Consider the following 13616-nt stretch of genomic DNA (forward strand, 5'->3'; position numbering starts at 1 on the left):
CCTTGGCGTGATCCTGGACAACACCCTGTCGTTCTCAACTAACATCAAGGCGGTGACCCGATCCTGTAGGTTCATGCTCTACAACATTCGCAGAGTACAACCCTGCCTCACACAGGAAGCGGCGCAGGTCCTAATCCAGGCACTTGTCATCTCCCGTCTGGATTACTGCAACTCGCTGTTGGCTGGGCTCCCTGCCTGTGCCATTAAACCCCTACAACTCATCCAGAACGCCGCAGCCCGTCTGGTGTTCAACCTTCCCAAGTTCTCTCACGTCACCCCGCTCCACTGGCTTCCAGTTGAAGCTCGCATCCGCTACAAGACCATGGTGCTTGCCTACGGAGCCGTGAGGGGAACGGCACCTCCGTACCTTCAGGCTCTGATCAGGCCCTACACCCAAACAAGGGCACTGCGTTCATCCACCTCTGGCCTGCTCGCCTCCCTACCTCTGCGGAAGCACAGTTCCCGCTCAGCCCAGTCAAAACTGTTCGCTGCTCTGGCACCCCAATGGTGGAACAAGCTCCCTCACGACGCCAGGACAGCGGAGTCAATCACCACCTTCCGGAGACACCTGAAACCCCACCTCTTTAAGGAATACCTGGGATAGGGTAAAGTAATCCTTCTAACCCCTCCCCCCTCCCCTCTTAAAAGATTTAGATGCACTATTGTAAAGTGGTTGTTCCACTGGATATCTTAAGGTGAATGCACCAATTTGTAAGTCGCTCTGGATAAGAGCGTCTGCTAAATGACTTAAATGTAATGTAAATGTACAAATTGAATTCCCATCTGCAATGTTCTCAACATAGATATCCTGTATTCTAATTATATGGTTCTGGATGTTTCACCTCAGTGAATACACCCCAGATGTAATGTCTCAGGAACCTTGGTCCAAGTCTATTGTGATGTTTCTGCCTGAGGTAAAGTCTGTTTTCTCAGCGTGATGTGATACTGATGCCTCGCTAACTGTTTTCTCGTGCTGAGCGGTTAATGAAATTTCGTTGTTTTATTATTAAACAACTAATTGACCGACGTTGGTTCAATTACTTAAATTCCATTTACTTGGTTATTTTTTTTGTGAAATAACCGTGCCGTTTCTCTAAATATAAATAGTTTCAATAGGAAAATATTCGACTTAGTTCAGCGCAGAAAACGTGGTAATGAACTACAATGACCAGAATCCATTGCGCCTATTCTTCCAGGCACCACACACAGCATGAGAGAGGAATGTAAACACAATGACGAGAAGGATAGAGACAGTTTGTGAGGTAGTTCTAGCGGATTCATAGTTGTAGCAGCCTTGAAAGAATGTATTCTCTACTTTGAAGAACTTCTCAAATATTGATTTCGTCCGACAGCTCTGCAGTATGGGCAGCTGTTGCGACCCAATGATCATTGACTACCGTTTTCGCTAGTCAAGAGCACATATATAACGTTAGATGGTTGTCTGGCTGCGACTGCCTGAGAGATGACGACTTTAAGAAATTAAATAATAAAGTAATCTGATGAAGTTATATGCTATACACAACTTAAATATTTAATTGAATTAATGTAATGAGAGTAAACGATGGTTAATAAGTGATAAGCTGAAGGGCAGTCACCATCATTTGGTTCTTATTAATTGCTTTGTCCTATGTTGTTGGAGACAATGGAATGTTTCCAATGTTTTGGCAATTGAATGTTCTCAATATTTAGCTTTGGAATTTCTATTAAAAAACGAAAATAATTGCAAAAATAATACAACATTTTACGAACCCAACCCAAACCGACCTCAATTAGCACTAATCACCGACCTCAAAAAATCACTAACCACTCAGCACTACTGTTTTCTCAGTGTTGTGTGATGCATGGCTAATGTCTGTTTAGCAGAGGCTGGCACAGAGAGAGACAGGCCAAGGATACGTCTTAGAGGAGAGCTTGTTTGAGGCTTAATTTAACATCTGACAACAGGAGGTTCTGGCGCAGAATCTGGGGGACAGCCATCACCTCACACACACGGTGACAAGACCAAGGTCACACACACGGTGACAAGACCACACTCACACACACGCATGTACACAAACACAAGATCCCAAACATATGCACATACACACGAGTATTTGAAAAAACTGAATTGAATTGATGTTCAGAAAAACAGCTTATGGCCCAAACGTAGAGGCAGCAGAATAACAATAGAACAATAAAATAACAAAATGAACACGAGAGACATTGTTTCTGGACCACTAATAGATACAAGCTAAGTCTTAGCTAAGGTCTCTGTGCAGTGTTTTCCCCAGAGAAATATTCTGCTCAGTAGCACCACCTTGAGGGAACCAACTCAATGGAAATCTGCATGATGACAGCTTGAACATTCAAACGTTTGTTCATTTTTTCAACTGACTACTTTTTACCTACCTACCACTTTATTCCTTATACATTTTAAGATATTTATAAGGTTTATAGCCAAACGTATAATGTTGTCAAATAGGAGGCAACGTGTGGTAAAATATATTTAATGAAAACAAGATATTCAGATGATTTAATAGTCACATAAACACCTGTTCAAACATGACACATCCTTCATCACACAAAAGCCCAAAACAAATACTTAAAAAATATAAGTATACAAATATCTCTGTAAAACAACAATGTTAATATAATTCATTGCTTCTCAGTACAGTCATAAACAGCAGAATTGTAAATAAAACACACACTGAGAAGGGTACAGCAGTGAGCTTTATCATAGGTGGTGTAAGCTAGCTAAAATATGTATTGCACATTCTCTCCATCCGTCCACCGAATGTGTCTGTGTGTGTCTGTGTCTGTGTGTGCGTGTGTATGTGCGTGTGTGTGTGTGTGTATGTGTGTGTGTCTGTGTGTGTGCGTGTATGTGCGTGCTATACCCTCAGATCATGAAGGACTGGGTGTGGTTGTAGTTCTTAGACTGCAGAAAGGGAAAGGCGTATCCATCAGTTAACTAGACTGGTTACCATTATCACCAACTCACTCAACAACTCAGGCTTATCAATACACTGGTGTGGTCAACAACTGCTCCAAGAACAGTCCAATTTAAAACAAGATCACTGCTCAACTAAGTTAATATTGACAGTAGAAGGAATAATAACAGTTCCTGATCAACAACAACTGGGAATGGCAACACACTCACATTTCTGGTGGGAGGAGGAGGTGGACTGTAGAAGTTGGTGCAACAAAAAGCAAAGAAACAAACACCACAATGAATGACTTTCTTTTTCTGTTAAGAAGAGTTATGACATTAAGAGTCTCAGCCATGTATATCAGTGAAGGCTGCTGAGGGGAGGACAACTCATAATAATAGCTGGAACGGCATCAAACGCATGGAAACGATATGTTTCACATATTTGATACCATTTCACTAATTCCGCTCCAGCCATTACCACAAGCCTGTCCTTTCTTACCTCTATTTAACTAGGCCAGTAAGTTAAAAACAAATTCTAATTTACAATGACAACCTACACAATGCTGGGCCAATTGTGCGCCACCCTATGGGACTCCAAATCACAGCCGGTTGCAATAGAGCCTGGGATTGAACCAGGGTGTCTGTGGTGATGCATCTAGCACTGAAATGCAGTGCCTTAGACTGCTGCGCCACTCAGGAGCCCAATGAAGGTGACCTATACAGTTGAAGTCGGAAGTTTACATACACCTTGGCCAAATACATTTAAACTCAGTTTTTCAGTATTCCTGACATTTAATCCTAGTAAAAAATCCATGTCTTAGGTCAGTTAGGATCACCACTTTATTTTAAGAATGTGAAATGTCAGAGTAATAGTAGAGAGAATGATTTATTTCAGATTTTAGTTCTTTCATCACATTCCCAGTGGGTCAGAAGTTTACATACACTCAATTAGTATTTGGTAGCATCGCCTTTAAATTGTTTAACTTGGGTCAAACGTTTCAGGTAGCCTTCCACAAGCTTCCCACAATAGGTTGGGTGAATTTTGACCAATTCCTCCTGGCTGAGCTGGTGTAACTGAGTCAGGTTTGTAGGCCTCCTTGCTCTCACACACTTTTTCAGTTCTGCCCACAAATTTTCTATAGGATTGAGGTCAGGGCTTTGTGATGGCCACTCCAATACATTGACTTTGTTGTCCTTAAGCCAGTTTGCCACAACTTTGGAAGTATGCTTGGGGTCATTGTCCATTTGGAAGACCCATTTGCGACCAAGCTTTAACTTCGTGACTGATGTCTTGAGATGTTGCTTCAATATTTCCACATAATTTCCCTTCCTCATGATGCCATCTATTTTGTGAAGTGCACCAGTCCCTCCTGCCGCAAAGCACCTCCACAACATGATGCTGCCACCCCCGTGCTTCACGGTTGGGATGGTGTTCTTCGGATTGCAAGCCTCCCCCTTTTTCCTCCAAACATAACGATGGTCATTATGGCCAAACAGTTGTATTTTTGTGTCATCAGACCAGAGGACATTTCTCCAAAAAGTACGATCTATGTCCCCATGTGCAGTTGCAAACCGTAGTCTGCCTTTTTTATGGTGGCTTTGGAGCAGCGGCTTCTTCCTTACTGAGCGGCCTTTCAGGTTATATCGATATAGGACTCGTTTTACTGTGGATATAGATACTTTTGTACCTGTTTCCTCCAGCATCTTCACAAGGTCCTTTGCTGTTGTTCTGGGATTGATTTTGCACTTTTCGCACCAAAGTACGTTCATCTCTAGGAGACAGAATGCGTCTCCTTCCTGAGCGGTATGATGGCTGCATGGTCCCATGGTGTTTATACTTGCGTACTATTGTTTGTACAGATGAACGTGGTACCTTCAGGCGTTTGGAAATTGCTCCCAAGGATGAGCCAGACTTGTGGAGGTCTCCAATTTTCTTTCTGAGGTCTTGGCTGATTTCTTTTTGGTTTTCCCATGATGTCAAGCAACGAGGCACTGCGTTTGAAGGCAGACCTTGAAATACATCCACAGGTACACTCAAATGATGTCAATTAGCCTATCAGAAGTTTCTAAAGCCATGACATCATTTTCTGGAATTTTCCAAGCTGTTTAAAGGCACAGCCAACTTAGTGTATGTACACTTCTGACCAATGGAATTGTGATACAGTGAGTTATAAGTGAAATAATCTGTCTGTAAACATTTGTTAGAGAAATTACTTGTGTCATGCACAAAGTAGATGTCCTAACCGACTTGCCAAAACTATAGTTTGTTACCAACAAATTTGTGGAGTGGTTGAAAATCGAGTTTTAATGACTCCAACCTAAGTGTATGTAAACTTCCGACTTCAACTGTATATATATGTGTATATGTTGTGTGAAACTGTACCTCTTGCACGTGTAACTATAACAAGCATACACATCAGCAACACAATAAGAAGTTGACAGAAAGGTTGTCTGAAATACTGACCTGCTTCCTTCCTGCTCCTCTGTTGGCAAGCATGAAGAAAGAAGAGGAACAGGACAATTAGAAAATATTGTTCATTGTAAACTGGGTGGTTCGAGCCCTGAATGCTGATTGGCTGACAGCCGTGGTATATCAGACTGTATACCACGGGTGTGACAAAACATTTATTTTCCCTGCTCTAATTACGTTGGTATCCAGTTTATAATAACACCTCGGGGGTTTGTGGTATATGGCCATTATACCACAGCTAAGGGCTGTATCCAGGCACTCCGCGTTGCGTTGTGCGTAAGAAGATCCCTTAGCCGTGGTATATCGGCCTTATGCCACACCCCCTCGTGCCTTATTGCTTAATTGTATCAGTCGGCCACAAGCACATATAGTCTGTGTGGTGATGTACTCACCCTTTTTGCAGCAGCCCTGTCAATGGGAGACACACATCCAGGCAGCACATGAGGATGAGTAGGAAGAGGCCTACAGCTCCGGCTATCAGTGTCGTCATGCTGAATGGATCTGAAGGAGGGGGGACAGAGGGAGAGAGGGATGAAGAAAGGGGAAAGGGGTGATACCTAGTCAGTTGTACAACTGAAGGCATTCAACTGAACTATGTCTTCCTCATTTAACCCAACCCCTCTGAATCAGAGAGGTGCGGAGGGCTGCCTTAATCAACATCCACGTCATCGGCGCCCGGGGAACAGTGGGTTAACTGCCTTGTTCAGGGGCAGAACGACAGATTTTTACCTTGTCAGCTCAGGGATTCGATCCAGCAACCTTTCGGTTACTGGCCCAACGCTCCTACCCGGCACAGGGGACAGGGGTCAAGAGAGAACAGAGAGAGGCAGGAAAGATAAGGATGAAGGATGGTTGGAGAAGGATGAAGGATGAAGGATGATTGGAGAAGCATGAAAGATGATTGGAGAAGGATGAAGGATGATTGGAGAAGGATGAAGGATGATTGGAGAAGGATTAAGGATGAAGGAGGATTGGAAAAGGATGAAGGATGATTGGAAAAGGATGAAGGATGATTGGCGATGGATGAAGGATGATTGGAAAAGGATGAAGTATGATTGGAGAAGGATTAAGGATGAAGGAGGATTGGAAAAGGATGAAGGATGATTGGAAAAGGATGAAGGATGATTGGAGAAGGATGAAGGAGTATGATTGGAGCGAAGAGATGACGAAGAAAAGGAAAAAAGACAGAAATTGTTCAATTTCCACAAACGCACAAACACACAGACATTCTAGCGCACACACAGACACACACATACACACACAGACACACACAGACACACTGGATTGTACGTACATTATATGACCTTCATGTGACGGGCCACAGAGCTTTTGGACGCCCCCACGCTATTGGAGACTTCACAGCGGTACTGGCCCGAGTCGGCCTTGGACACACTCTTAATCTTCTGCTCCGGAGACACACCGTCTCTCCTCCCTCTGTCCTCACCCTGTCTCTCCTCCCTCTGTCCTCACCCTGTCTCTCCTCCCTCTGTCCTCACCCTGTCTCTCCTCCCTCTGTCCTCACTCCGTTTCTCCTCCCTCTGTCCTCACTCCGTCTCTCCTCCCTCTGTCATCACCCTGTCTCTCTTCCCTCTGTCATCACCCTGTCTCTCCTCCCTCTGTCCTCACCCTGTCTCTCCTCCCTCTGTCCTCACTCCGTCTCTCCTCCCTCTGTCCTCACCCTGTCTCTCCTCCCTCTGTCCTCACCCTGTCTCTCCTCCCTCTGTCATCACCCTGTCTCTCCTCCCTCTGTCATCACCCTGTCTCTCCTCCCTCTGTCCTCACTCCGTCTCTCCTCCCTCTGTCATCACCCTGTCTCTCCTCCCTCTGTCCTCACTCCGTCTCTCCTCCCTCTGTCCTCACCCTGTCTCTCCTCCCTCTGTCCTCACCTCCTCTCTGTCCTCTCTCCTCTCTGTCCTCACTCCTCTCTCCTCTCTGTCCTCACCCCTCTCTCCTCTCTGTCCTCACCCCTCTCTCCTCTCTGTCCTCACCTCCTCTCTGTCCTCTCTCCTCTCTGTCCTCACTCCTCTCTCCTATCTGTCCTCACCCCTCTCTCCTCTCTGTCCTCACCCCTCTCTCCTCTCTGTCCTCACTCCTCTCTCCTCCCTGTCCTCACTCCTCTCTCCTCTCTGTCCTCACTCCTCTATCCTCTCTGTCATCACCTTCTCTCTCCTCTTTGTCCTCTCCTCTCTGTCCTCTTTCCTCTCTGTCATCACCTCCTCTCTCCTCTCTGTCCTCACCCCTCTCTCCTCTCTGTCCTCTCCTCTCTGTCCTGTCTCCTCTCTGTCCACACCCCTCTCTCCTCTCTGTCCTCACTCCTCTCTGTCCTCTCTCCTCTCTGTCCTCTCTCCTCTCTGTCCTCACCCCTCTCTCCTCTCTGTCCTCACCTCTTTCCTCTCTGTCCTCACCCCTCTCTCCTCTCTGTCCTCACCCCTCTCTCCTCTCTGTCCTCACCCCTCTCTCCTCTCTGTCCTCTCCTCTCTGTCCTCTCTCCTCTCTGTCCTCACCCCTCTCTCCTCTCTGTCCTCACCCCTCTCTCCTCTCTGTCCTCACCTCTTTCCTCTCTGTCCTCACCCCTCTCTCCTCTCTGTCCTCTCTCCTCTCTGTCCTCACTCCTCTCTGTCCTCTCTCCTCTCTGTCCTCTCTCCTCTCTGTCCTCACCCCTCTCTCCTCTCTGTCCTCTCCTCTCTGTCCTCTCTCCTCTCTGTCCTCACCCCTCTCTCCTCTCTGTCCTCTCCTCTCTGTCCTCTCTCCTCTCTGTCCTCACCCCTCTCTCCTCTCTGTCCTCACTCCTCTCTGTCCTCTCTCCTCTCTGTCCTCTCTCCTCTCTGTCCTCACCCTTCTCTCCTCTCTGTCCTCACCTCTTTCCTCTCTGTCCTCACCCCTCTCTCCTCTCTGTCCTCTCTCCTCTCTGTCCTCACTCATTTCATATGTATATACTGTATTCTACTGTATTTTAGTCAATGCCAGTCCAACATTACGCCATCTTATTTCTTAATTCCATTCTTTAACTTTAGATTTGTGTGTTTTGTTGTGAATTGTTAGATACTACTGCACTGTTGACAAAACACAAGACAACTGTGTGGCCCAGTTAGTAGAGCATGGTGCTTGCAACGCCAGGGTGATGGGTTCCATTCCAACACGAGAACACTACCAGAATAATAAAAGTATGAAAATAAGTTGCTCTGAATAAGTGTTAAATTACTCAAATGTAAAGGCACAGGATGGGTGGATGACACTGTTACTAACACACACACACACACACACACACACACACACAGCAGCTCACCCAATATGTTGAGGGTGACGTTGACCTCTCCAGGTTGGCGTGGTCTGCTGGTGCGCTGACCTCACAGCGGTACAACCCAGAGTCCTTCTGGGTAACGGCATGCAGCGTCACCGTTGCCCCCATCCATCTTGGCCCGACCTGCAAAGGATCCTGGAATACCACAAGGACCGAAGGGTTGTAGAGAGAGGAAAGAGAGAAGAAACATGTGAAGAGGAGGAGAGATGGAAGAGAGGTAGGGGAAACGAGGTAGAGCGAGGTCTAGTAGTCACCGGTGAATTCTCCAGCGAAATAAACAAAGTGGATGTCCTTCCTTTTCTTCTTCCACTCAATACGAGGGTTAGTCTCCTTCTCTGTCTTGAACTGACAGCACAGCGTCTGAGAGAGAAAGAGAGAGATGTACAAAAACAGTTCATCAACTGTCACAATTCATCCCTCCTCCTCTCTTACCTGAGTACTCATGGACCTCCATTTTGGCCTTACTGGTGCTCACTGTCAAAGAGAGGCAGGCAGGACCAGAGAGAGAGAGAGAGAGAGAGAGAGAGAGAGAGAGAGAGAGAGAGAGAGAGAGGGGTGATTCACAAGTAAATAGTACACACAGCAGCACTGAATGATAACTATTTGTAGCAATGTTTCTAACTTTCTTAAATGCAAAGTTAAACATTGATTCAACTGAGATTTGTGCTACACAGTGCAGATTGGGCTGAGGGCGGTACTTCAGACAGAAGATATTTGTTTGCGAAAGAGCAGACACACAGCCAGACACAGACAAACAGCCAGACACACACACACACATTGCAAACACTCATTCACACACCTACTATACACCCTCACTAACACATGTTAACACACAGAGAGAGAGAGAGGGAGAGTAAACCCTCAGAATGTACAGTACATGACCTGGTGCCTGGTGGTACCAGCAGGAATGGAGTGTGTAGGAGATATAGAGGTGATTGATGACAGCCTGTCAGACTACTGCTAGAGCTGATTAACCTTCCCACACACACACACACACACACTAACATATGATTACACACTGCTGAAACAACTTGTAAATATCAACACAGGTGAACACACATCAACTAGCAGATGATTTGTTTATACACACTTTCTCTCTCTCTCTCTGATTGATTCAATTAGAAGCAGGGTCATGATGGTGCTATCGACAACATCAGACAGGGAGATCAGCCTGCCTGCGCTGGGCATCAGAGAGGTTGGCTCTCCAGAGCCCTGAATCCCTTTAGTGACCTGGCCTTTCATCAGCCTCTGGGTCTCTGGATCTCTGGGTCTCTGGGTCTCTGGATCTCTGGGTCTCTGGGTCTCTGGGTCTCTGGGTCTTTGGGTCTCTGGGTCTCTGGGTCTCTGGGTCTCTGGATCTCTGGGTCTCTGGGTCTCTGGATCTCTGGGTCTCTGGGTCTCTGGGTCTCTGGGTCTCTGGGTCTCTGGGTCTCTGGGTCTCTGGATCTCTGGATCTCTGGGTCTCTGGGTCTCTGGATCTCTGGGTCTCTGGGTCTCTGGGTCTCTGGGTCTCTGGGTCTCTGGGCTTGGACAGCATCAGAGGGTTTAATGTAAACCGAAGACATGTATGATCCCAGAACTAGTCCTCCCAATCCCAACGCACGCCCAGCCCCTAAACACATTACACACTACACACACTTCACCAAACCTAACTGTTAAAAGTGTGCTCGGAAACGTACAATACATACATAGCCTGCATATATACACACACACACACACACACACACACACACACACACACACACACACACACACACACACACACACACACACACACACACACACACACACACACACACACACATACAGACGCACGCACGCGCGCACACACACACACACACATACATACAGACGCATGCACACACACACAGCTTGAGAGGCGCTGATGCAGTGCATGATGGGTATACTAGAAAAATGATATTTAGCCGGACGTGCAAACTGCCTCTTAACTTACTGTCATTACACAAATGATATCTGTTTTGCAATGTAAAAATACAACATCTGAAATCATCACACTTCAACACTATGGCATGTATGGTCCTATTGAATACTACTGTCCTGTATTAGTTATGTATGGTCCTATTGAATACTACTCTCCTGTATTAGTTATGTATGGTCCTATTGAATACTACTCTCCTGCATTAGTTATGTATGGTCCTATTGAATACTACTCTCCTGTATTAGTTATGTATGGTCCTATTGAATACCACTCTCCTGTATTAGTTATGTATGGTCCTATTGAATACTACTCTCCTGCATTAGGCATGTATGGTCCTATTGAATACTACTCTCCTGCATTAGTTATGTATGGTCCTATTGAATACTACTCTCCTGCATTAGTTATGTATGGTCCTATTGAATACTACTCTCCTGCATTAGTTATGTATGGTCCTATTGAATACTACTCTCCTGCATTAGTTATGTATGGTCCTATTGAATACTACTCTCCTGCATTAGTCATGTATGGTCCTATTGAATACTACTCTCCTGCATTAGTTATGTATGGTCCTATTGAATACTACTCTCCTGCATTAGTCATGTATGGTCCTATTGAATACTACTCTCCTGCATTAGTTATGTATGGTCCTATTGAATACTACTCTCCTGCATTAGTTATGTATGGTCCTATTGAATACTACTCTCCTGCATTAGTTATGTATGGTCCTATTGAATACTACTGTCCTGCATTAGTTATGTATGGTCCTATTGAATACTACTCTCCTGCATTAGTTATGTATGGTCCTATTGAATACTACTCTCCTGCATTAGTTATGTATGGTCCTATTGAATACTACTCTCCTGCATTAGTCATGTATGGTCCTATTGAATACTACTGTCCTGCATTAGTCATGTATGGTCCTATTGAATACTACTCTCCTGCATTAGTCATGTATGGTCCTATTGAATACTACTGTCCTGCATTAGTCATGTATGGTCCTATTGAATACTACTCTCCTGCATTAGTCATGTATGGTCCTATTGAATACTACTCTCCTGCATTAGTTATGTATGGTCCTACTGAATACTACTCTCCTGCATTAGTTATGTATGGTCCTATTGAATACTACTCTCCTGCATTAGTTATGTATGGTCCTATTGAATACTACTCTCCTGCATTAGTTATGTATGGTCCTATTGAATACTACTGTCCTGCATTAGGCATGTATGGTCCTATTGAATACTACTCTCCTGCATTAGTCATGTATGGTCCTATTGAATACTACTCTCCTGCATTAGTTATGTATGGTCCTATTGAATACTACTCTCCTGCATTAGTTATGTATGGTCCTATTGAATACTACTCTCCTGCATTAGTCATGTATGGTCCTATTGAATACTACTCTCCTGCATTAGTCATGTATGGTCCTATTGAATACTACTCTCCTGCATTAGTCATGTATGGTCCTATTGAATACTACTCTCCTGCATTAGTCATGTATGGTCCTATTGAATACTACTCTCCTGCATTAGTCATGTATGGTCCTATTGAATACTACTCTCCTGCATTAGTCATGTATGGTCCTATTGAATACTACTCTCCTGCATTAGTCATGTATGGTCCTATTGAATACTACTCTCCTGCATTAGTCATGTATGGTCCTATTGAATACTACTCTCCTGCATTAGTCATGTATGGTCCTATTGAATACTACTCTCCTGCATTAGTTATGTATGGTCCTATTGAATACTACTCTCCTGCATTAGTTATGTATGGTCCTATTGAATACTACTCTCCTGCATTAGTTATGTATGGTCCTATTGAATACTACTCTCCTGCATTAGGCATGTATGGTCCTATTGAATACTACTCTCCTGCATTAGTTATGTATGGTCCTATTGAATACTACTCTCCTGCATTAGTCATGTATGGTCCTATTGAATACTACTCTCCTGCATTAGTTATGTATGGTCCTATTGAATACTACTCTCCTGCATTAGTTATGTATGGTCCTATTGAATACTACTCTCCTGCATTAGTCATGTATGGTCCTATTGAATACTACTCTCCTGTATTAGTTATGTATGGTCCTATTGAATACTACTCTCCTGCATTAGTTATGTATGGTCCTATTGAATACTACTCTCCTGCATTAGTTATGTATGGTCCTATTGAATACTACTCTCCTGCATTAGTCATGTATGGTCCTATTGAATACTACTCTCCTGCATTAGTCATGTATGGTCCTATTGAATACTACTCTCCTGCATTAGTCATGTATGGTCCTATTGAATACTACTCTCCTGCATTAGTCATGTATGGTCCTATTGAATACTACTCTCCTGCATTAGTCATGTATGGTCCTATTGAATACTACTCTCCTGCATTAGTCATGTATGGTCCTATTGAATACTACTCTCCTGCATTAGTTATGTATGGTCCTATTGAATACTACTCTCCTGCATTAGTTATGTATGGTCCTATTGAATACTACTCTCCTGCATTAGTTATGTATGGTCCTATTGAATACTACTCTCCTGCATTAGGCATGTATGGTCCTATTGAATACTACTCTCCTGCATTAGTCATGTATGGTCCTATTGAATACTACTCTCCTGCATTAGTCATGTATGGTCCTATTGAATAATACTCTCCTGCATTAGTTATGTATGGTCCTATTGAATACTACTCTCCTGCATTAGTTATGTATGGTCCTATTGAATACTACTCTCCTGCATTAGTCATGTATGGTCCTATTGAATACTACTCTCCTGTATTAGTTATGTATGGTCCTATTGAATACTACTCTCCTGTATTAGTTATGTATGGTCCTATTGAATACTACTCTCCTGCATTAGTTATGTATGGTCCTATTGAATACTACTGTCCTGCATTAGGCATGTATGGTCCTATTGAATACTACTCTCCTGCATTAGGCATGTCACGTCCTGACCAGCAGGGGGAGTAATTGTATTAGTTTTGGTCAGGATGTGGC

The 13616-nt window shown here is 44.3% G+C and overlaps 1 long non-coding RNA gene and 1 pseudogene across 1 annotated transcript; both read right to left on the bottom strand.

Annotated features, from left to right (window-relative positions):
- Positions 1-2928: 2928 nt before the first annotated feature.
- On the bottom strand, positions 2929-5853 carry LOC115161535 (uncharacterized). Its single transcript, XR_003869283.1, has 3 exons — positions 5774-5853; positions 5376-5394; positions 2929-3164 (listed from the first exon to the last, which is right to left on the bottom strand). It is a non-coding gene; the product is annotated as an uncharacterized LOC115161535 (long non-coding RNA).
- A 294-nt stretch (positions 5854-6147) lies between these two features.
- LOC115160558 (junctional adhesion molecule B-like) lies at positions 6148-9160 on the bottom strand (annotated as a pseudogene).
- Between the last annotated feature and the right edge of the window lie 4456 nt (positions 9161-13616).

Source organism: Salmo trutta, chromosome 24 (assembly GCF_901001165.1).
Source record: "Salmo trutta chromosome 24, fSalTru1.1, whole genome shotgun sequence".
NCBI lineage: Eukaryota > Metazoa > Chordata > Actinopteri > Salmoniformes > Salmonidae > Salmo > Salmo trutta.